The 26207-nt window shown below is 33.8% G+C and overlaps 1 protein-coding gene and 2 long non-coding RNA genes across 5 annotated transcripts in view; 1 reads left to right on the top strand and 2 right to left on the bottom strand.

The window, feature by feature from the left end:
- LOC126744587 (dachshund homolog 2) overlaps nt 1-26207 on the bottom strand; it is an 842630-nt gene that overhangs the window by 166274 nt on the left and 650149 nt on the right. The gene's annotated exons all lie outside the window — the stretch shown is intronic.
- On the bottom strand, nt 17096-17873 carry LOC126744602 (uncharacterized). The gene is made up of 3 exons (XR_007663249.1): nt 17694-17873; nt 17462-17593; nt 17096-17122 (listed from the first exon to the last, which is right to left on the bottom strand). It is a non-coding gene; the product is annotated as an uncharacterized LOC126744602 (long non-coding RNA).
- The window catches only part of LOC126744605 (uncharacterized), a 29608-nt gene continuing 25170 nt past the window's right edge, over nt 21770-26207 (top strand). The window contains exon 1 of the long non-coding RNA XR_007663252.1: nt 21770-21888. This is a non-coding gene — a long non-coding RNA (uncharacterized LOC126744605). The remainder of the gene's footprint in view (nt 21889-26207) is intronic.

The following is a 26207-nucleotide window of genomic DNA, read 5'->3' as shown; positions in this document are numbered from 1 at the left end:
CGAAATATTTAGAATTATCTTCATTGTTTTTGCCCAAAGAGACCAATAATTTTAGGAGAATACTGACAGTCAAAGCAAGCAAGTATACAAATTCTAGAAAATTAGAACTACAGGGATTTACAATAATATAACCTAAATAACCTAAATTGGGGCCAAAATGGGGCTCTCAAACAAGATGAACTACCTAAAAACTAAACACTATAGATGAAAATAATAAACCAAACGTAAGTAGAACCCTAAAGAAACCCTACGAATCAACTTTAACTACACAATACTAATAAAATTGTACAAAAACTAGCAGAATAATTAACGTATTTACATTTTCATAATAATATTATATCCCCTTGCGCATATGAATTGCTTAGATATTATTTTAATCTACCCAAGAGATACCTACTAGTACAGTATCTTTTTTCTAGCTTTGGTGTATCACCAAATTCTAACTTAAATAAAACTAACGATAATAATAATACCACTAATTATTTAAACATTGTATCCACTTCTTTAGCACCGACTGAGAAAGTTGTTAATTTATTAATTAATGAAATTTATATAACTAAAAGACTAGACTATAGGGGAAAAAGTCTAATAATGCATTTATATAAATATTAACGGCGGCCTATACATATTTGAAACAACAAATCAATCACATAAATAAGTAAGTGGAGATTATCTCATGAATTTGTAACGACAATTATCGACCATTTTTGCCAAATTTTAAGGTTACACGTAGTTTTCTTTCAGGTTTAAAGATGTTATGTCTACCATGTGTACACTAATGCTTGAGGGTTCCTTTGGTTCCCTACTGTTCTGTACCATTAACTGCCATGTACCATATGTGCTCTTAACCCATTAGTACCCAAAGTTAGTTTTTGTTTTATTTTGAAATTATAATTAGAAAAAATACCTTATTATGAGTCTAATAAACATAAAAAAATTGTTTTTTAAGTTTTAATTCACTAGAGCCTTTGTTTTAGGGCATCCCTTTAGAGGGACAATGGGCAAAAGGAAAAAAAATTAAAGTAAGATAACATGTTTATTATGTTTTGTATATAATTACATTATATTTTAGTTATCATGGTAAAGTTTGAAACAGATTTTAGGATGCAATGTAATGTTACACTTATCGCAGATGAATTGAACTTTTTTTTCCACAAAGGGCACATCGGCGGTCGGTTTCATTGTAGACTATCAGATGCCCAGTATTATCGAATCGTACGTCATGTAATGGTCGAGGCACTGTTTTTCCTTGCAGGGGTTTAGTACCAAAACTTTTCAAAAAACTTAGCGATATGTATCGTCGAAACGCCAATAAACTAACAGAGTCAGGATTATTTGTTTTCAATGTTCGCATAAGTAATCAAGCATTCACAACAGATACATCTAATAAATATAAGACTAGTGGCCAATACCATTTCCTTTGTCGAAATCTTGATCTATAAGCCGTAACAAGACCATCTAATTTCTCCACACCACCCATATATTTATTATAGTTGGCTACTATTTTCGGCTGAGGAACGGTCTTCTTAGATCGGGTGACCCTGTCCCAACGAAGTGTGTTAGTTACTTCAGTGGTTTTAAAATTTGATGCAACAGAAACAACTTTATTATCTTTCTATTGTACGAGCATGCTGGTGTCATTTCGATAATACTTATAGCTTCCCCTTTGCTGATTATTCCATTCCTTCTTAGTTTGTACCGGACATTTCTCTAAACGATTATCTCTTATTGGGACTGTGGCACAATAATTGTTTTTCCATAAATAGTCAAAGAGAGGAAGGCCTGTAAAGTAATTATCCCTAAAAATTTTATAACCCTTACCTGAAGTTAATTCGACTTGCTCTAGTAAATATAGTATTACATCTTCACCCAAACCAAATTTCTTTTCTTTTTCTTTGTATTGATTTTTTCCGGTATAAGTCTCAAAACCATACATGTATCCGCTACTCGAACAAATAGCCCAATTTTTGTAGCCAAATCTTATGGGCTTACCCCGAATGTATTGCTTGGTATAATGTTTTCTATAATATGGCACCATGCTCTCGTCAATGGATAAATGCTCATCAAAGCTATTGTGTATTCTAAAATTCAGGTTTAGATGATCTATCAAGGGTCTCAATTTATAAAGCCTGTCGTCTTGGGGCAATTTTGAATTGTCATTAAAGTGAATATACTTTAGTACAGTCTCAAACCGATTTCGACGCATGCTGTTTTGTAATATTTTTGGGATATCTTCTTCACTCGACCAAGAGAGTCTTCTGTTTGGATATTTTCCATATCCCGATAAAAGAAACGCTCCTAGTACCACATGCAGTTCGTCCAGAGTAAAATTTAGTTCTACATTTTTCTGCCGTGCATACTTATTACTTTCCGTAATAGTCAACGTCAAAAGTTCTTCATTGAAAAACAATTTGAAAAAATCAACCGGGGTAGTTGCATTTTTTGCATCCTGCGAGGGTTCACTAGGGCTACAGACAATCACAAGGTCACTATTATTTACTCGGCCAGTATCAGGATCAGGCTCCCGCCATCTTGATTTTTGGTACGCGTACTCTGTTTGTTGCTTTGTATTGTTACTGCCTTTTAGGTTTTTCTGAAGGACAGATAAGGGCAGTAAATCTTCAGGGTCAGAATCGTCAGAGTCATTTACGTAACCTATTTCACATTCCTGAGATAGGATTCCGCGAGGTAGGTGATTTATATTCGCTGAATGCTTGTCGTCAGATTCGTCGCTATTAGCTTCGGTCTCATTTCCATCATCTGGAGGTAAAATATAGATGTTAGATTCCGTCGGCATCCTCCTCTAAACAGTCCATTAGTTGGGCTAAGGTCAATCTGCAATAAGGGAGACATAGCGCTTAGCGTCCCTTATAAGGGACACAACATATGTAGTAACGTGTTTTACACGTGCTTACAAAATCAGGGGCTCGATGACCTTTACTATTTTCTTTGAACATTATTTATAAAAATTCAATTAGTAATCAATGCGGAAAATGTTTATTTACACATACATAAAATAAAACTTATCCTTGACCCATTGAGGGATCTATTTTCAATAACACATAAATAATTTCGCGAGAAATAGAAAACAAAAACACCTGACAAAAAAAAAAGCCACACAGACGAATGACGGAGATAACCGGCCGCGGTTCAAATTGCTTACCAGACTACTGCCTGTTATATCCGTCGCTAATGAAAATTTATGCTTGCGTACAGACGACTGACTTATTTATCAGTCACAAAAAATCTTTCCAGGTGGACGAGTGTCGGTTATATCAGTCACCGCCGGAAATAACCGACAGTCGGCGATTTCATGGTGTAGCGTACCGTACCGCTAGCATAGCATTTGGTGTTTAGTTTAGCATAGAATGTCACGAAAGAAGGACGCCGCACCGTCTGGCAGTTGCCCCAGAGCGAAAGTCGCGAGGTTAGATTCATATTGTGGTTTATCCGAAAGCGAAGTGCGTAGCATTTGTACTATAAACAATGTGTATTTTTCTTCTGATAGTGAAGAAGAGCCGTTTCCTGGTAGTGATAGCGAGTATAAACCGAGCTCTTCGGATGAAAGTGAGTCTTTTGAAGAAGGTCCAGAATCTGACCAGGAAGTGAGTATCACAAACGAGACTGAAGCACCCCAAGGTGAGATTCCAACACCCGAGGTTGTAGTCGGTCACGAAGATTAACAGATTTTGTGGACAAAACATGATTTTATTCCAGTAGTTCATGAATTCGACAGTAGCAATAGCGGAATAACCGATAAGTCTTTACATGGAAAAAGGGAGATAGAATTCTTTTTACAACTTTTTACCGAAGATATTGCTACTACCATTATTGAGGAAACAAACAGGTATGCAGTTCAGCAGAATGCACCACAATGGACAGCTATTGACTTGAACGAATTTTTCGTGTTTATTGGTATAACGATGCTGATGACAAGAAACAAAAAACTTACTATCAAGGAGTTTTGGTCCAGGGACGAGCTGCTACATTCCCCTATTTTCGGAAAAAAAAGTCAAGGGACAGATACCTGCAAATTCAAAGGTATTTACACTTTTGCGACAATGAGAATGCTTCCGCTAATAATCGACTTTATAAAGTCGACCATATTCTATTGCGAATAAAGGAGAGGTTTCAAACACAATTTCGGCCATTTCAGGACCTTGTTATCGATGAAAGCTTAATACTTTTTAAAGGCAGATTAAGCTTTAAGCAGTTTATAAAAAGTAAAAGACACCGTTTTGGAGTTAAGCTATTTGTTTTATGCGACTGCGAAACAGGAATAGTATTGGACTTCATAGTATATTTGGGAAAAGCTACAAGTGAAAATTTGGGACCCAATGAAGACCTCGGTATATCCGGAGCTGTTGTAACGAAGCTCATGGAATATCTTAACAAAGGACACTCGCTATTTACAGATAACTACTACAGTAGTCCTGCCTTGTCAACTTTTCTTTTTAAAAGTAACACTAACTCTTGTGGAACTATCCGGCCACATAGAAAACATATGCCAAAGTTCACCGGCAAACTAAATAAAGGAGATGTTGAATGGTATTCCAGTGCTAATCTATTGGTAATAAAATGGAAAGATCGTCGAGATGTTCATATGATAACCACTATGCATGCAAACGAAATTGAAGTTCTTCCAAAAGTAGACAGGATCACTAAAGAAAACGTACGGAAGCCCAGATGTGTAGTGGAGTATAATAATAAAATGGGAGCAGTCGACCGTACTGACATGATGATTTCTAGTATTGACAGTATGCGTAAAAGCATAAAATGGTATAAGAAGTTGTATTTTCATGTTATGGATGTTTGTTTACTTAATGCCCACGCCATGTTTTTGACCACAGATGCTAGAAAAATTCCATTAGCGGCATTTCAGTTAGAGATCATTCGTCAGTTATTTGAGAGGTTTGTAATCGTCTTCATTTTAAAAATATAACGCATACGCAATGAGAGGCATAAAATATTGTAAGCATCTCAGTCATGCGTTTAACGCCCTCAGCGAGTAAAAACCCTTTCCTAACGGCTCGTGTTTTCATTTCCACGCCGCGGGCGTTAAACGCTTCCTTTATGACCTAGATACATAAATAGAAATTATTTATAAGTTTTCCACAAATAATCCAGTAACAAGGCCTGATCTGAACCTTAATTCTGCATGATTAACCGATAGGCACTTTCCGATGTGCGTTCCAGGCACAGAAAAGAACAAGAATCCTTCCAGACGATGTCTGGTTTGTTCCCATACGAAAAAACGAGAAAGAAAAAGGAAAGACACTAGGTATATGTGCAAGGACTGCAATATTGGACTTTGCATTATACCTTGCTTTCAAATTTACCACACCCAAGCTATCTTTTAAATTTTTAACCTTAGTTTTAGAACTTATGTTACCTTTTAGAATTTGTTTGTCTTTTAATGTTCATTTCTTTGAAATAATTTATTACCTTTTTTGAATAGATTTGCATTTGTATTCAAACATAAATTCGAATTTCATTTTACCTATTTTAGCATCTGACGGGTATATACGTCACTCGTCTGTCGAGTACTGCAATTACGTCGTCCGTGAGAAAAAATCGTCTGAAATAAAAGCCGTACCGAAAGGGTTAATGGGTTAATCAAGCTAGTTAAGTCTTTTCGCAAAGCCAGTTAATCAAATGTAAAGCTCGGTTGTGGGAATATTGCTAGCGACTACTTGTCTGATCCAGCCTGGGTGTGAAATTCCCATAGGAGTACTCTCAGTACCTTTAACATCAGTATCCAGTTGCAATCAGGGCACTTGTCATTTATTTGTTTCATTTACATCAATATTTTTAAAATAAATTCTAAATTTTTTTTAACAAAAATAACATCGAACAACCTCTCTAAAAGAGATTTAATTTATTTTTTATAGATGAGTATATAACTTTGGCCAAAGGTAGATGCATGACAATTAAATAACGTTAATAACTTGTATATCATAAACTGTGTTTTGAGTCCTCTGTAAATAATTTGGTTAAAAAATAATCATTTTTTGAAATAAATTAAAATGTTATAAAAATGTATAGTCTAAGACAAATGAAGAAAAATCTTTTAAAAATGTATGTTACCTTAACTTTACTGTAAATAATTTGCAAAAAAAACTTTACCATAACCTGCCTAAAGGTTATACCTACGTGATTGCTCGCGTTCCTTTGTTTCAAATCTCCCTACATCCCGGATGATGCGAGGGGATAAGTAGCCGCATGATCGACTCATAAGTTGGCAGCGAAGTTTCGAATTTATAATTTCACCCTCTTAGCCAAGTTTAATTCCAGTGTTTTCGTTAGTATTATAATCTCGCATTATGTGTGTGCTTTTCGAGTAGGGGCAATAATATCTTATTCAGGTTTAATAAAGGTTCGTTATTAAATACCTAGCGGCAAGCAACGCTGTGAGCCTCAGGGCGCTTTGAGTTTTTTGTTTCATGGATTTCTCATTTAAATACTTTGACAAGATTTGCTCATCCTTGTTAACTTATAAAACCAGAATGTAACCTTTAGGATATATTAAACTTGTTATTCGGGGTTTTTAAAACCTATATATTTTGAGTAGTATGAATAACATAGTTTTATGTCAATTTTAAGATCACTTGTATTGACCACTTTTTCTCTAATGTTTTTTATGACAAACTCTTTTATATGAAATGCTCGACTCTCTAATCGATATGTATCTTTACTAAATGTACTTTTGCTAAAAAGAACCATAGTAAGTAAAGAACTACTATTTCAAACAGAACGAAAGATGGGACAGGAAAATATGCCAAAATTCTAAAGATTATACATAATTTGTGTAGAAAAAATTACCTATTACATTAATGTATTTAATTCTTTTAAAATTTTGAATGTTAAAAAATAAGGCATTAATGAATGAGGCATGGATCACAAAATACAGCAAATAGTAATATAAAACCTAAACGATATAAATTCCATAAAAAAATGTAAAATCATTATAAACATTTATTTCAAATTAATTCTAATATATTAAAGAGAACATCAAAATTAATGAAATCGGCTTTGAATCAGAATCAGAATTGGACAAAGAGGATACAATAAAGCCAATGCATTTTACTCTTATTTCTCAAGTAAATAATATAGCTAATTTTCATATAACAGCCAAACGATATTCTTACGTCCTGTAATTAAAAAAATTATGAATATTTTTCCCAAAAAAATACATCTTGTATAGGAAATGATTATATTTACAAAATTTTTTAAAACCCTACACAATTTATTCATTAAACCTCTTCAATTGGTTCCTGATTCAGGAACCTTATACTTATAGAGGCCAGATAAGGGGACTAGGAAACCTCAACGGGAGACTAGTGTCAGACCCAAAAGAGGGACCTAACCTAAGAAGCTGTATCTTTATAAGAAAAGATATAGAGGCCACACCGCTGTGGGAGTTTTGTGACAGGGACACAGCGGCGGTCAAAGTGCAAATCAAAACAGCGGAGAGGAGCTACGATACAATAATAGTATCAGCATACTTTCCGCACGATCAACAAGGGGTTTGTCGGAGCACAGTTACATAAGATTCGATCTATAATCTATGGATACAAATCCGGAGACCTACAGGAACGCCAGAAAAACGGACTGGGACCTCTTCAATGAGATACTAGGACGCGAACTGAAGAACTGTCCAACGGAGGCAAAAGACAATGTAGAGCTCGAAGTGCTGACAGAGTCAGTCACTGAGGCTATTAAAGTTGCTTTTGAAAATTCATGTCCACTAAGCAAACCACGTCAAGCAGGGTGCAACACCTCATGGTGGAACCAAGAATTGGGCGAGCTAAGGAAGACAGTAAGAAACCTTTTTAACAGAGCCAAAAGAACCGGCGAGTGGAATCTATACAGACAACACTTAACCAGGTACAATGATGCTATAAAAAGAGCAAAGAAAGAAGGGTGGAGGAAGCTATGCCGGGACTTAACAGAGACACCAGCATATGCTAGCCTCCACAAGGCAATATCCAAAGGGCCACAACAAACCCTAGGCTCTTGTCTAAAACCCGATGGAGAATATACGACAACCGAGGAAGAAACGCTTGGCTTAATGCTGAACACGCACTTTCCGGGATCGAAAATTCTCTATCAACCAGAACATACCCAGGACCCAACTCCTATCATTCCGAACAGGGGCAAGAGGGAACACTGGGAACTAACAAAAAAGGTAGTAACCTACGAGAAGGTTAAATGGGCGATAAATTCCTTTAAACCATTCAAATCTCCCGGAATGGATAGCATAATGCCAGTCATGTTACAGCGGGGTAGCGAACTGCTGCTGCCTGCACTATGTAAAATAGTGCGGGCAAGTCTAGCCACGGCGCATATACCAGAGAGTTGGAGGGAAGCAAAGATACTACCTTTGCTTCTACCAAAGACGGGATGCGACTTCCATGCGAAACCTAAATCCTTCCGACCAATCTGCCTTACGTCATTCCTCCTAAAAACAGAGAAAAAGCTCATAGAAAGGCATATCAGGGACAAAGTATTACGGGTCAACCCTCTACATCGACATCAGTATACCTACCAAACAGGTAAATCTTGCGAATCAGCGATTCACGAGATAACCCAGAGGGTCGAACAATCTCTGAACAATAAGGAGATCGCCCTAGGAGCTTTCTTAGACATTGAGGGAGTATTCGAGTAACCGTGCGATAGCAGCACGTGGAACCTTGTATCGGACAGCTTGCTGACACGACTGGAGTGGCAGCTTATCCTCGCTATAGGATATGCTGACGATATAGTCATGCTTACACGAGGGGGTAGTCAGGCTCATGTATTCGAAAAAATGCAAAGAGCCCTGACTACTGTGGAGCACTGGTGTGAGGGAATAACTAAGGGTAAGCCCCACAAAAACTACTCTGGTTTCCTTTACCAAAAGAAGGAAACTAGAGCCCATTAGAAACATAAAATTTTATGGAGAAAATCTGCGACTTGAAGACGAGGTTAAATATCTAGGTATAACCCTGGATAAAAAACTCAGCTTCAGGAAGCATGTAATCCAGGCTACAAATAAAGCTACGAAAACTCTTATGTACTGTAAGAGAATGTTCGGTAGATTATGGGGACTGTCACCAAAAATGGTACATTGGATGTACACGACAATGGTTAGACCCATCATTACATACGCAGCACCTATATGGTGGCGTGCGGCAGAAAAGAGGACCATAATACAGATACTCAACAAAACACAACGAATAGCATGTCTGGGCATAACAGGAGCGATATCAACGCCGACTGCTGCCCTAGAGAACCTGATAGGACTAAGCCCGCTACACTTAGTGGTACGGGCTGAAGCTATATCGGGGGCAAAAAGACTGCTGTCAAATGGCGCAACAATCCTATCGAAAGATGGGCACAATGCCTTATTTGACAAGATACAGGACCTTGGGCGCCTGGTCCTAAGAACAGACAGAACCAAGGTCACATACCTAGACAAACCTTTTGTCATCAAAGAGAAAAGGGGACCACCGGACGCAGAAGCGGACAGGCTCAGGCAAAGAGGTTACTCAGTATGGCACACGGCAACCAAACGATCCAAGATCGGGGTAGCTGTGGGCATGGTGGAGGACGAACAACAGGGCAGACAACTCATGCTAAACCTGGGCCTGGAAACAACAAATTTACAGGCAAGCATAATAGGAATACAAACCTATGTCCAACTGATGAGACAAGGGCTGCCAAGAGGCAATTTTTCACAGGAGACCAGGCTGAAACACTTGCACTACAACAGTTCGAGACTAAGTCAAGGACTGTGCAAAGCTGCTGGGAGAATCTCAGGAACCTCGCCGAAGCGCAAAATAGGCCAGAGATAATCCTAGCAAAGAATATGGGCAACAATAAGGCTGCAAGAAGGGCTCTCCAACTTGCAACTCAGGGAGCCAGCAACAGCCTGGTAAGCCCTGAACCAACATGTTGTGTCAACGATAAGACCTGGAAGAGGGATATCGGCAACTGGCTAACAAACCAGAACAAATCCTACTGGGAACAGCTGCCAAAGATGGAACAATCCAAACAACTTATAAGCAGCTCACCCTTCAAGAAGGGTGAGAACATACTGGGCTTCTCCAGACAACAACTGCGAAAGGTCGCGGGGCTGTTTACAGGCCATGCGCCCAGCAGAAAACACCTGCATACGCTAGGGAAATCAGTTGCCTCGCTATGTAGGGGATGCAATGAGGAGGACGAAACAACTCTTTACATACTGTGCTTCTGTGAAGCATTTAATCAAACCAGGGCAACATTCCTGGGGGAAGAGAAATCCTCACGCATTGGAGTTTTAGTGGGTACAGGACGAAACAGACTCGACACTAAGTCCCACACTACTGGGGGCGGCGCCGCGTAACCAGTGTTCATAAAGAATTTCTCCACCGACCCAAAGAAAAAAAAAAAAAACCTCTTCAATTGATTAATTGCATTTTTAATACAATAACGTATTCCAACTTACTTAAAAATACAATAATTATTCCTATTCATAAAACCAGGATGAAGACTATAATTACATAATTAAAAAGCCTATACAATTAATACAAGATTCTTTTCTTAGAAAGGTAATCAAGTACCATCATTACCATCATCACAATATGGACTTAGGATCGCGATAGTCAGGGTAGCGGATCATATAATATAGAAATGCCTGAAACAGGATAACAAGTGCGTGCTAATTTTTTTTATTTAATTGCGGCCTTTGATACTGTGGTGCATCCTACTTAAGCAACACATCATATAATATTATCGTTAAGTATATATTTATTCAATACAATTTATATTTGGTTTTGGTATATTTATTACAGTGTATAATATACGTATATCATCTACACTACACCTAGATATAAATATCTGTATGTGCAGTTATAATCACTATATAGATTTAAACATTCTAAAATTAATAGCTAATTTAACTAAAATCAGTAAATGTTTGAACGAGAAGAAAAAACTGGTTTAAATATATTTAGTATAAGAATACAACTACAGTAGGACTAGAAACAAATTTAATTTTTCAACTATAAAATATAAACATTGTTGCTTAAAAATATTTTTCTATGTATGTTTCTAATATTAACAGGCAGCATATTGTAGAACTTAAATTAATATTAGAATTACTGCTTGGTGTACCAAGACGTTATTTCTAGTTCTATGGTAGTGATTAACTGTTGCAGCAGAGGATGGCTTGGCATGAATAAGTAGGCACACAGAATAAATATACACAGTTCTAATACTTGGAACATCTTCAGAATACAAGAGAGCTGTGAAGTACCTTTTGTTCTTCTTTAAGATAACTTTAACAATATAGTTCTGAACTACATTTAGTTGTTTAAGGGAATTGTCGTACATACCACCCCAGATAGGAATACCATACCTTATTAAGGATTCCACCAGCGCCTTGTAAACCATTAATACGATTTTTTAACTTAAAATATGCCTTAAAGTGTAAAATCTCGGAATAAGTCTCCGAATATTGTTAGCAAGTCGTGTTATGTGTGCGTCCCATTTTAGATGTCTATCAATTATTATACCTAGATATTTGGTAGACTCCACCTCCCCGATATACCCTACTCCTAGCTTTACGGTTATAAAATGTGCTCGATTTACAGAGGTGAGTGAGAAAGGAATAAAGTTTGCTTTAGTTATATTTAAAGTTAATTTGAATGTTTGTTACCAACTTAAAATCTTTGTGAGTCCTTCCTTAGCGAAAGCTTTAACATCATGCCACGAAGATCCCCTGAACAGGATAACGGTGTCATCAGCGTACGATATAATAGTGGCGTTTTTTATTTTTAGTTCAGCTAAAGATTTTATGTAGGCTATGAAGAGCAACGGACCGAGTACGGTACCTTGAGGAACACCAATCTGAACATTAACAGGATCATTTTGAGTTTTATCAATCTTGATTATCAGTATCCTATTACTCAAGTAACTAGAAAAGACTTCCAAGGCGATCCCACGTACCCTATAGAAATTCAGAACATTCAGAAGTGTTGAGTGAGGCACCATATCGAACGGTTTGACGAGGTGTAGGAAAACGGCTAAACAGAATACTAGCAAGTGTCTTATTTATCCAGCAAATTTTTATTCTACAAAAACGTGCCTTTCGTTATGTATGTGGGGTCCAGCCCCGGTAATCCCTTGTTTATACAAGAGGAAGTTCTTACGGTCGCAAGTCTCTACATCGGCATAAATTTATAGTAGAAAATCTGTAGTATCGAACGCGTTATTGTAATTTATGCCTGCCTATTCCTACATCTTCTTTAATTAAAAAAATCTCTTTCTGTGAGGGCTTTAAGATATTTAATCATCTCCCACACAGAATCAAAGAGAAAACATGACTGAGAGGTTTTAGACACAACCTTAGAATGTTGTAAGTGAAGACGGCTTATTATTCGCTAACGGAGCTTTACTCGGATATATCTTATTTGTGTTAAATTATATTTTTAGGTCCGTAATATTTTTAAATCTCTTGTCGAGTTTGTATTTGTGTATTTGATTACTTTTATTTTGTTAAGTTTTGTCAAGTACTATCGTTCAAATAAATAAAGTATATGTTGACTTTGACTTTGACTACAGGCAAAGTAAGTTGTGAAAATGGAAAAAATCGTAATAGTAAGAATGCTAATTGAGTTAGGGGAAGTACTTTTTAAAATGAGTTTGGTTGATACAGGGTGTCCCAAAAAAGCGCGGTACATAGTTTGAACCTTCTTTTAAGTGGAATTACCTATTTTTTTTTTCTGAAATGGGAGTCTTATTTGACTCTCCCTTTAACTTAAAAATTTTGCCCTTTAACTTAAACATTTTTTGCCCTAAAATGCGACGTAGCCTAGTTATTAAAAAATTTAAAAAAAATGCACGAAAATCAAAGTTTCACTTAAATATTAATATTAAAATTTTTAAAATTTTAGTGAAACATTGATTTTCGTGAAATTTTTTTAAAATTGTAAATAATAGACAACGTCGCATTTTGGGGCAAAACAATTTTATGGTTAAAGAGAGAGTCAAATAAGACTCCCATTTTAAAAAAAAAATATAGGTAGCTCCATTTAAAAAAAAAGTTAAGTATGTATCAAGCTTTTTTGGGACACCCTGTATCAACCAAACTAATTTAAAAAAATAGTCCCTCTAACTCAATTAACATTCTCACTATTAAAGGTTTTTTCCGATTCACGGTTTAGCCACAATCGAGCACCGCTATATTAAATGGACACCTTGTATATCAACACATGTAATAATGTTAATTTAACTTATTGATGTTAGATTTTGGATTAACAATAAAAAGTAGAACTAGATATATGTTATTCTAAGCGTAAAAATAACATCCTCAAAGCAAAAAAAAATTATTATCATTCTTATTTTTAAAACCTCTTCTAAAAAATTTGAAATGTCCACACCGCAGGCAAAAGCTGATGACATCTTGCGAAATGTCATCTTGATAAACGGCTTTGTATTTAAATTCGGCATTTGTAAAGTTCTGTATGTTTTCTTTAGTTTTTGGTTGAAGAAAGACGCATTTCAGTGTTTTTGTGAACTGTTACGATAGTGAAAACTTGTGTCGCACCATAGGAAAAAGGCGATTTAAGCCGATCTTTTCACAAGTAAATACCGATATTGTTATAACATCATATAAAGGGCCAACCTTCGTCATAAATGTAGAATAATAAAAAGTTATTAAGGAATCTATAATATATATAAAATATTTAATTTCCATAAAAATGCTTTTTATTAGATAAGTACCTTTGCTCTAATGAAGTACGTTAAAAAAATGCATAAAGAGTTTATAAACGAAAATATTATTTATAATTTAATGCTTTAAATCTATTTATTATAAATCTGTACTCGGGAGGCATACAACACTATGTGTCATTCGCTTGATTTGTGAGTATTCAGTAAAAACAACAATTTTAACACAATTAGAGGTTAGTGTTGAATTGTGAATGTGTTATCTTACTTTGACTACCCAAATTAATAACTATATAGTTTTCTTTTTAAAGGAATTTTTGGAAAAAATTAAAAAATATTATAATTTGGAATTTGAAGGACATAGTGTTCTGTGCTTCTGAAAAATTATAAAACATATTTTTATAATGATGGAAATAGTGTGTATTCTGGTTAAAAGTATTGTAAAAAATAGACAAAATAAAACAAAATCTTTATTTTTTATTAGTTAATATTACATTATCAGTATGCGGACAATAGTTAGTTTTCGTCAGTACTAGGGTAATCGTTATTGTCGAGTTTGTTATGCCTAAGTAAGATTCTTATAGAAATCATGACAGTAAGAGTTGGTAAATGGGAGCATAAAAGGTCCTTGTACTTCTGTTCAGTGATATCTTTTCCTCTCTCAGTAACAGGTTGAAGTTTTTCTGGTAGATTTACGTCCAATGATCTTGCATTTCTTTTAAGATTTACTTTTCGGAAATCATCCTCAAACTTTGTCTTAAAGTACAAAATTCCAATCTCACCCTTTCTCACTTGAAGTTGTACTGCATTTGAGATTAGGACAGCCTGTTTGTCCGTGTCGATTTTTCTGGCGATAAATGGTGAGTTTTTGAGAGTCCCGTAAAGTTCTTTCAAGTTAAAAAAATCTTGCACTTTCATATTTTCTACAATGAATTTTGGGGATCATTGCCTAATGAATTGCTGCCAGTCCCACGGAGTCATAATTTCTAGACGTAATAAATTCTTTCTCTTCCTTTCAATAACAGCATGCACTGTGTCTGCCTCCATATGGGTGTGGCCTTTCAATAAAAATGTATGATTAATTACCTCAACTTGTGGATACTTTCCAATGATCCAAAAAATTACTACTAATAAGTTTTTATTTTGCCCATAGCAATTATCGGACCATATGGTCAGTTCTTTGCTATCTCCGATATTTTGTGTCGCCCATTTAATTCAAGCTGATCCCAGCTCGTTACCACCTCGAGCAGCCTTAGTTTCATCCCACATCATATTATGCGCCAGACCTGTAGTTGCGTCGTAGATTGTGAAATTCAGTGTCCATAATTTTCTTTTGTAAAAGCTAAGGCCACAAGTAAGAAGACGAGTGAGTAAACATTTTTGTAAATCTACTGTCAGAATTCTTACATGGTTTTCAGTTTTAGACCTTTCTATGTCATCATGCTTTAGATGGTACCGAATTTTCGATTCCTGTATGTGAGCGTCATGTTTAATCTACAATTGATTTTTGTCAGTTTCCGGTTTGCTTGATGTAATTTTTGCAATTAAGGTATCACAATCATCACATGTGTCATTTTCTGGTGACTTAAAAGATAAATTATATTCTGTGTTTAAAACCTTTGAATAAAACCATTTTTTGGCAAACAATTCCTTTGAAATGTCATGATAAAGCTGGTATAATTTTTCCAGTGTAAGATCGGAGCCCAGATATTTCTTTGCAGTCCGTTCTCTAGAGTAATGACTCTCATAGGATGGTATGCCCTCGATGTGTTGTTTAACATGCAGGCGTATATTTTCAGGTGTTTTATTTCCCGGAATATGTTTACCCCGTTTATCTTCTTCCACCATACCTCCCTCCTGACTTTTTTTTAAAGTATTAACAACTACTGTATTAGATATTGCTAATGTGTTCAAAAACATTAGCTTGCAAACTTTGATGGTCACATTATTTCTAATAACAAAACTATAGACAAGTGTATTATTCTTTGTTCGGACGCCATCCCTGCTTCTATTAGGTTGAGTATTTTTGACTTCAATGCATGAACGAATGTATTGTCGTTTAGTATCCACGGACTTTTTGTTACTCCAGTAAGTTTCAAAAATATTTTGCCTCTCATCTTTTGAAATCTTTTTAAGATATTTCATCCGAAATTTGCATGCATCTTTCATTTGTCTTGCTAATACTTCTTTGCCTTTCTTACTGGTATAGGCTTGGCCACTAGCATACCGCTCTTTCCGGTTTGATGATTGCCAATTTTCTTTGTGGCGCATTCTTTTGCGCCCACTTTGTTTAATAAGAGTTTTTTGTTTTACCTTTCTTTTTTGAGTACTCTCTGACATCGAAATACTTGGGTTTAGATTAGCTGGTATTGCAGGCAAATTATCCAACTCCTCTGCCACAGATGAACCACATGATGGCGACGAAGTTCATGGTGAATAATCCCGATCTTTCAAAGAATTGTCGCTATCATAATCGTCCAAATCGTCACCTTCGAGAGTCACATTTGAATTACTTGAAGCTCCTAAAAAATTAATGTCTTTAGTAAGGATAATCCATGTTGTGAAAATGACAAATACAGTAGAACCTCATTAATTCTACATCTTTCTTTAATAATTATGACATTCGACAGTGAGAAAAACAATTTACAAAAAAAAAGTATGTCCTTTTTTAAAACTGTTATAAGTGGCATTTAAAAAAATAAACATTAAATACGTTTTTGGTCATCAGCATGACATTTGCTCAAATGTATACGAATTATACTTTTTTCTGTACAAAACTATTTGAAGCAACTTTTTTGTATACCTTTTAAATTATTTTTTAGTTAATAAACTTACAGGACAAATTAGTTCATATGTAATTTTATTTTGTACACACTATTTTACTCGTACTTTTTTCTTTATACATAATTTGTACAATGTTATTATGCGTTTTAACGGGGTGTGAATTAGCGAGGTATTGTAGTGATTTCTTAAAATATCATACAAATGGTTGGGATACATACCAAAGAGTGGAACTTCTACATTCCTTAGAACCACTAGTGAACCATCAGACTTGATATTCAAATTATCTGTGGTATTAACATCCATATTTTGCGACTCATTTCTGTTTGCAACTTTAAAATTCACATTTGGATTACTTAACAGTTCTAAAATGATGATACATTAAATAGGCATATACGTAAATACTAAAATTGCGATTAAAAAAAATGAAACATAAATGAGAAAATGAAACTCAGAAACATAGATAGTATTTCTACCTGTAGATAAAACCTTTTCGTTTCCTAATAGTATACAAGATTTAATTTTTTCATCATCCGAAATGACATACTCCATGCTTTCACTGTTAGCACTTGGAGCTGTATTTTCTGGTATAAGTTCTCCACTGTTGATAGTCGCACCTAGGTTACGAGGTCTGGGATGTATATAATGTCTAAAAAATAATTGATAGTTTTTTGGGCAATTTAAAAAATAGCGTTTTTTTGATAAATAATAATTAACCTGTTTTTTTCAAAAACTGCACCTAAATTGGCTAAGCTGAAGCATTTGAAAACGACAAGAATGCCACAAGTTCAGGATAAGCTGATGTATATGATGTACTTGTAAAACTTATACCAATAGTTATCAAGAGTTACTTATAGCAATAAACACTTATTATTTTTTATGTTTTTAATTATTTTTTTGTTTCCTATTTTATTTATAAATGGTGTGCATAGTTTTGCAATTTTATAAGCTTGATAAAAGTTTACCAGTCTTAACACCATATACTTACCTGCATCATAGGTAGTAACCGTATTTTCTAGACCCGATGATGAAGGAGTCTCTATGCACAGTCCTTGATCTGTAGTGTTCACAGTCGTGGCTGATAAGCATCTATTAGTGGTAGTGCTTAATTGTACCAATTCTAGAAATCACAAAACCGTTTGTTATACCCTCACATTTCGACGAATTCATTTACGTTATCTATTACTATTTCTCAAATTAATTTAAAAAAGTATTCTTACCTTCTTGTTTGTCTTGCTTTTTAAGAAGTGACAAGATTCGTTTTCCTCTTGATTCCATTTTTTTTAAGCTCTTTTCAAAACTATTTTAACTAAGAATAATAAACACAGTCAATAATAAACATAGCACTCACTAATTTGCCTCCTTAAAAGCTTAAAATCATACTGGCACGTGGCACGCGTTTAACATTATGTGTAATCTCCACCTACTATTTTATAGCTCTACTTAGAGGCATATGACACCAAGTGATTATGGTGTTCTATGCCGCTAAATGAGTTACCAAAGATAGTACTAGAGATTCGAGGCATACAGATATTATTACTTTGGTGTCTTAAGCCTCTGATTAAAAATGCATATAGTGTTAAAACCTTGTGATGTATCTGGGCTATTTTAATTATTTGGTGTTTCTATTTTAATCTTTTGTGAATGCCCCACAAAAGATTTTAGTTTTCTGAATAAAACTACATAACGTACTCATTTTTGGTAAAAATTGCGACATAGTGTTCTTTGCCTCCCAGGTACAGAAATATTTATTATGTAAATATTTTTTGACGACGTCACTGGTAAAGATTACTTGTGTCCGTGGAATCAACAATGCGATTGAGCAGCGTTGCGATGTTGTTGCCTTTTTCTCTAATATACGTCATCTACGTTCAATTAACTTTAAATGTTGACTTCTTTATAGAGGCTGTTATCATATTTTATGAGCAAAAAATCATTCATATTTTATCAAAAATTTGTACAATATTAAAAATTGTGTTTTTTTGCCATTTCTACATAAGCATTTGACATCATTGCATCAGAGACGTTGCAAGCAAACAAATTGCTCATAGTTCCACGGCAATGCTCATTCAAGCCTTTCAATGTTCTAAGGTTGCGAAATAAGTAGATCCTTTTTTTAAGTTATTACTTTATTTTATACCTTCAGTAAAATAATATATTCATTTAATATATATTAAAATAATATATTATTTCATTTCATTTAATTTTAGTATATTATTATTCTTTGCCATAATTTTAAAGAAAACCGTGCAAAACAGAAATTTTCATTAAAGTTTGTTGCTGCATAAACTATCTACTGAAATCCACAAAGGAGTAGGGAGTGCGGCCATTTTCTTGCATCAAAGGCTTAAGTTTGTCCGAAGAATGCCAGTTAAAACAGAACGACCGAGTAATTTCCACACTGGCCAGCTCGGGAAATCAGACACTTAACAAATGATCAGGAATGTAAACATCATCTTAAAAGCCGTCCGATAGAGGGCGATAATTAAAGTTCAACTTGACTCGGGTGTCAAAGGAGTCCGAGTCGAGTCGGTCTCTTTGATGTCCACTGTCTTAGTGTTACAGGGGACCCGCCACGATTCCAGAGGTGTTGCGGTATTTAGCAATGCACAGACGCTTTGTTTTGTTTGTTCGTCCACCAGAGAGAGGACTTTGTTTCAAAGAGGAAATAACTAAACTGACTTTGCAAAAGAAGTTTCCAGTGAGCTTGGCCGGCGTTTATTTGCCCGTTTAAAATGTGCCGCTCGCCGCTCGCTGCTTTTGTGCCCCACGAGTTCAAACGGAGGTGAATAAAATGTCACTTGAAAGAAGTTATTTTCTATGCGATCTGGTGTTGCTCGCGTTTAAAGTTCAAAAGATTTTTGTCGCTTTTGCATGCATGTGCTTCCAGCAGTTATGTTGACGAGTTTTAATTAGGAGTTGTATAAGATCGCTTGTTTAAAGCAACCGCTTGTTTGCTGAGGGTTTGTGTAAATGAAGAATATTATACACGTTTTTTAGGATGATAGAGTAGGTAAACAAGTTTATATATTTTAAAATATTCTTTTTTAAAAAAACATAGTTTTGTTTTTTACTTGTTGGAATTAAATTAAAATACCCCCCGTTATTGCGGGTGAAGCATTTGATGGAAGCGCAGTCGTATCCAACAACCACAGAATGACGTATGACGTTAAGAAAGACGTCATACATCATTCTGTGGTCACGACCAGGACGTAGAAAGCTTGGGCGGTTTATGGAACACTAAAAGGCTTACTTATCGACAATTAGATGACATTTAGAATGCAAAAATATTTAAACTACCGCTTTTACCGAGGCTTCACGGATTTTCTAGCAACAAATTATTATAAAATGCAGCCGTTTTTTCAAAGTTCTTTACCTTGCACAGGCGTTCTTTTTACTTCTGCTAAAAAACTGACTTTCATTAATCAAAGAGCACACCCAGAAAAATGGTCCAATTAGTTTTCGATTAGACCTATTCTTATATGACAATTAAATTTTCCGATTACACTAATCTACTGATTGTATTAAGATGGGGAAAATCATCTAATTGAAAAACAAACACAATATTGTCAACATATAATTTACAAATTGCAATATATTGCAAAAAGAGAAGTAGAACGATTATGGTTGCCTAAAACTTCGATTGCAGCTATAGAACCACTGCCAGAGACAACCAAAGAGACGTGCAACTAGATATCAATTTTTATCGTATTGTTGTTGCTCTCTTTATACTGTATATACTGTATTTCGTTGCCTCTCTTTTATGGAAGGCGAGTTAAGGTGGCGTCACAATACTAATCTTTCGCAATGCTATATGTATTTAATTATCAGAGCATCACTCAAGATAAAACATTCTTCCATCTCCGTCTAGATGAATGCAAAAATACGAGATAGCTTGTGTCCAATTCTCTAGTATTTCTAAAATTATAATTAAGTACGGCAACAGTGCAATCTTTGCTCAACATAAACACGTGAATTTCAGTATGGCTGAATAGTTGTTGATGCTGATTAATTTTGTTTTGTTTTACATCATTAGTTGAGATTTTAAACGAGTGCTTACATTTTACGTATTTTAGTATCCACCGCATTCAGATGAACTTGATAACAGTAGTTAGTAGTTGTAGTTTTTTGTAGGATACAGATTTTAGTGTTTTGTCTTGTGTTAGGAACAAAAATATGTTAATAAGGTAATTGTTAAGGCTGTAGTTAAAATAGGTATTCCATGGTGGTTCAAAAAGAAAAATTAAGAGATTTTTCTTTTTAAAGAAAAACATTAAAAAAAAAAATAAGAACGTTATAAAAATGCGAAATTCATAATCAAATTTTTTCCCGCCATTATGACGTCACAAATTTATTTTAATATCCTGGTAGTACTACTTCTCGACGTTCAGAGGGCGCATTATTCATCGACGTTTTAGTGTTCTGTTCTATTCACTCTTATAGGAGTTTCCTATCTTAGTAGTATTAATCTATGCCCTCCCAGTATCGGTTGTAATTCCATACAGTTCGTACCACAAATACCGTGCACTCCGTAAATCGCGTTTCGAGAGTGAAATTTTGGTGAACTTTTATGATCCTATTTATTAAAAGAAAAAAATCCTGTAAGCAAGTAGGTGCTTAAGCAATCTAAGACGCAATGATTTTCAAAAAATTTTTTTGTTTAGTTGAACGGGTACGGTCTATAGAACATTCTAAAATAAAAAATATTTGGATGGACTATATTTTGCACTAAAAAATTCTAAAAGAAATTTCTTACTAAATGACGTCATATTTAAAAAATAATGCTATGCGAAAACTCTCTAATATGTCAATTTTGCACAAGGATATATGGCAGCGTTGTCATACTTCACAAAAGTCCATAAGGTTTAGGTAAAAGTCGGCAGAGAACAAAGGTAATGAAAGGAATAAATTCCGGTTTTCACTTAGAACTTCTTGTAAGTTACAAGTGGCAAGTGAATTTCGACATAAAAACAAGACGTTAAACAAAATAAACCCCCTGACCTGACTTTTATATGTAATAAAATAATATATAAAGAATGAAACTCAAGAAAATAACTTCACAATACGGTAACGCTATAGTTATTAGTTTGACTTTCCTGAATAGGCTGTGTGTCAAATGTCAAAAATTTTACAAGTACACACGTCAACGCTTATAAATTAAAAAAAGAAATTTGATAAACAACTTTAAAAAAGTGTTTTAAATCGTTTTATTTTTTTATTTAATATTGGAATAAAGTAAAAATATTTTAGATCAATATAATAGTGATTAGTCCGCGATAATACTATAGTATATTTTTAATATTTGTGGCCATAAGTGAATAAAAGCATAGGAAAATCGTGGTCTATATACAACACAAATTTTTATTTTTTTTTGTTAAAAAATAAAAATTTTTTTAGTTATTTAACGGATTTAAGGTAAGCTTTCTAAACATACCAAAAAAACCTAAAAATCGTTTGTTCATAAATTGCTCAATCACCAATAATGTACTTACATGATACTATTGATTTATATTTATATTTTTCAAAACATAACATTCCTATATTGTGATCTTTTATTATCTAATAACATACTCTTACATCATTTCCGTTTGGCCATTGACAGTTACCGGTTTGTTCTTTCTGGTTTCTTTATAATGCAGGGCTGAATTGTTATCACCTTACCTTGATATTGGTTTAAATATTTTATTTCCTTTTATTATGTTTAATGTTTATGCTTTGTAGTGAATTTAATGACTTTTGTATAAATAATAGTTTGAATGGGTATTGTATATAATTTTGTTATAGAATAGGATTTTACGATTTCTTGCTTTTTTAACAGGTCACCACTAGTCTTTAACAGTAAAGCCTCTATAGAAAATGTTAGTTATTTAACTGCTTTTTAAATAACCATTTTATTATCAGGTATATGATGTATACATTCAGAGTATATTCAGGTATATGATGTATGTATACATGAGAAAAAAACTGTTTTTAAGAGGTTTTTTGCCGTTTGATTTTTAGTACCGAAATTTAAAATAATAATAATAAAAAACTAGCAAACCTTGTAATTTTTTATATTTAAATACATTTTATATATATATATATATATATATATATATATATATATATATTATATTATATTTATAAAGTTCTCCTAAGAAAAACACTATTACATTTTTATACCCATTTTACCAAATTTGAACGCTCTGTATAAGAACTTCTGGCTCTTTAGAAACGTCAATTAAGCATTAAAAGAAGAGGTCACTGGAAGCGTTACTAAAATATCGTCAGTAAAAACAAAGGCGTTTTTGTTTTTATGGTCAGGGAAGTAGGTTATTAAACGGTTAGTAATAGACGTACCATTCACATCACATAACTGCCGTTATTTTGGTGGGACATATTCACGTGATTTTAGTCGTCCATATGATGTCATGTAAAAACGATATTGTAATTATTTTCTGACGTTTTTGTAACGGTTTTGAGACATTATTTCCTAGGCAGATTTCACAAAAATTTTGTAAGTTTTGTAAACATTTTTATGTGTTAACTAGTAAGATAAAACATGGATAACAATATAAACATTTTACCAACCATTCTACATTCTATAACTAAAGTCCGCGAGACTTACTATACAAGAAAACAGGCCGGATTATTTGAGTTGAAATGTTATTTTTTGTAGATTTTTTATTTATTGCCCTTTGTTTCAGTTCAACATATGTACCGGTGCAAGGGGAGTATTTTGTTTAACAAGATTCATCTGCTTTAAATTAAATTAAAAACTGTTGATTTACTTGTTGTCTCAGTTATTTTTAAATGTTTTTTATTTGTCTTTGTGTATATTATATGTCTTTGGTACATTATTTTTTGTTTGTTTATAAATAATTTCTAGTATATTCCTAGTATATTACTTTGTAAGTAGATATTTAACTAATATGTGAAATCAATGACTCATGACAGGTATTTAGGTATGTCAAAATATCGAAGCAATATTTGTTTGCAAAACCTACTAAAAAATATGATTAAAAAAATCGCATTTATTCTTGTTGTATCTAATAAAAAAAATGTGACATCGTTGAATTTGTAATAAAAATAGAGTTAGATCGAGGGTATACTTTTTTCCGGGCCATATAAAAAAATAAAGCTGATGATGGTTTCTCGAAAACGAAACGTCGGATATAAAATCTAAAAACGCTATTACGTAACTCTTAAAAAGTGCCAATAAAAATGTTAATAGTTTTTTTATATCTTTTAAAATAAGGTTAGAAAACAATAAAATCGATTTTGGCAAATTTCCATTTTTCCCCAATATCTCAGCAGGCTACGAAAATTTTTGAACTTTCTCAACGGCATTTAAATACGCTTCAAATTACGCGATTTAACCTAAGCTGTAACTCTAATAGGTTCTGAGATCCCCATGCTTAGGATTTTTATCTTGGACACCCTGTATATTAGCACATACAATAATGTTAATTTAACTTATTGGTGCTAGATTATGGATTAAAAATAAAAAGTATAAATAAATATAACTTATTCTAAGCACAAAAATAACATCTTCAGAAAATAAATCGGTAATATTATTATTCCTTAAAATATCTTGCGAAATGTCATCTTGTCAAACAGCTTTGTGTTTACATTTGTGAAGTTCTGTGTTTTTTATGATAGTAAAAACTTGTGCTAGTTATGCCGCACCATGAGAAAAAGGCGATTTAAGCCAATCTTTTCACAAGTAAATATCGATATTATTATAACATCATATTAAAGGAGAACCGTCATCATAAATGTAGAATAGGAGATCATAGACATAAACATAAATAAAAACTAATTAGGAAATCTATAATAATTATGAAATATTTAATTTCCCTAAAAATGATTTTTATTAGATAGGTACCTTTACTGAAGGACGTTAAAAAAACGCATAGAGTTCATAAACGGTAATATTGTTTATAATTTCAAGCATAATCTATTATTTATAAATATTTATCATGTAAATATTTTTTAACGACGTCACTGGTAAAAATTTTTTGGTATCGGTGGAATCAACAATGCGATCGAGCAGCGTTGTGATGTTCCCTTTTTCTGTAATAATATACGTTATCTGCCTTCATTTAACTTTGAATATTGACTTTGTTATAGAATATTTTATTAAATTTTATTAAAAAAAGTGAGTCATCATTATCATACATGAATAAATAAATTAAAGAGTAGAGGCCCCAAATGTGGCCCCTGAGGCACCCCTGAAGTGACATTAACAAATTATATCCTTTTATGTAGATAACTATTTAGCCGAGAAAGAAACCACTTGGGGAGGCATCTTAATTTAAAAATGAGCAAGGATGGATAACTGTGTCAAAGGCCTTCGAGAAACCAGTATAGATGGAGTCGACCTGATGACCCTTCTTAAAAGCCCTGACACTGAAGTCATGATAATACAAGGTTTGTAGAAGTAGATTTACCCTGCCTAAACCCATGTTGATCAAGAGATCTCTACAATGCTAAGTAAGATATTTGTTCAGGATAAGCTCAAAAAGCTTAGGGATAGCAGATAACTTAACAACGGGCCTGTAATTTTTTATATCGTCCCTGTCACCATTTTTGAATATATATAAATATTACAAGGAAGAGTAGGGTTAGTTAGTAGGAATAGTTAAGCCTGCTGAAATAAATGACAAATTTCTATGATATTATAAGTTGTCTTTTTGCCATTTCTACATAAGCATAAGGCATCATTGCATCAGAGATATGGCAAACAATCTGTCTATTGTTCCACGGCAATGCTAATCCTAAGTCAGTGCTAAACTGTAGCTCAATGCTAATTCTAGCTCTTCTAAGTTCAGAATATAGAAGAGTTTTCAAAGAAATATTTAATAATCATATTAGCGCTGGCAAAAGAAATTAAAAATTATTCATTATTAAATGGCGAAATACTGAACTTATTTAGAAACACCCTAAAAATAAAAGTACGGCAACAAGATATTGATAACTTTTATAAAACTGGTAAAACAGGAGACACTGGTAGACCAACTACAGTAAGATTTGTATGTTTCTTAGATAAACAGGTCGTCTTAAGAAATGCAAACAAGCTGAAAGGCACAAATTTAAGTATTGCAAACGACTTAACCCTTCAATAGCAGCAAGAACCAAAAATCCTTTATGGGTTTTTAAAACTAGCTAGAAATAAAAGAACATTTGGCTAAAATTAACTATTAGAAGTTAACGAGGAAGTGTTTTAGTACATGATTTGTTGGGAGCAAATGAAATATTCTTCTCCGAGTTTTTTTATAAATAAAAAGCAGCTAGCCCGCAATAACAGTGCACCTGCAACACTACCCGCAATGAGCAACCAGCTTCTGCTCAATCTCACCAAAAAAAACAATTTTAAAAGTAAAGGAAAGAAAGAGATCGAAATCAAACTTAATCCAATCAGAAACAAAACACTAACGAGAACATCCAAAGGTCGAACCAATTTCACTTTTTAAAAGGAGTCATAGGAATAAAGGAGTGAAGAGTAGTTAAATTATGGGCAAAACTACAAGCCATAACATTTTACCTCATAAAATTGTATTAGATTTGGTATCTTTAATTTATTTTTTGCATATTAGTTATTGTGATGTTTCTGTATTTATTCTTTAGTTTTTTTTAACTTTATAATTTTATTTTATACTTATTTTATACTTTACTTAAATAATGAATAGTTAAATAAGGGATTTTGAAAATTTTGAACATGAAAGCAGATCAGTTACAAACAGCGCTAAAAT

This window comes from Anthonomus grandis, chromosome 14 (genome assembly GCF_022605725.1).
Source record: "Anthonomus grandis grandis chromosome 14, icAntGran1.3, whole genome shotgun sequence".
Lineage (NCBI taxonomy): Eukaryota > Metazoa > Arthropoda > Insecta > Coleoptera > Curculionidae > Anthonomus > Anthonomus grandis.
The sequence above is the reverse complement of the archived record's forward strand: the minus strand, read 5'-3'. Positions and strand labels throughout refer to the sequence as shown.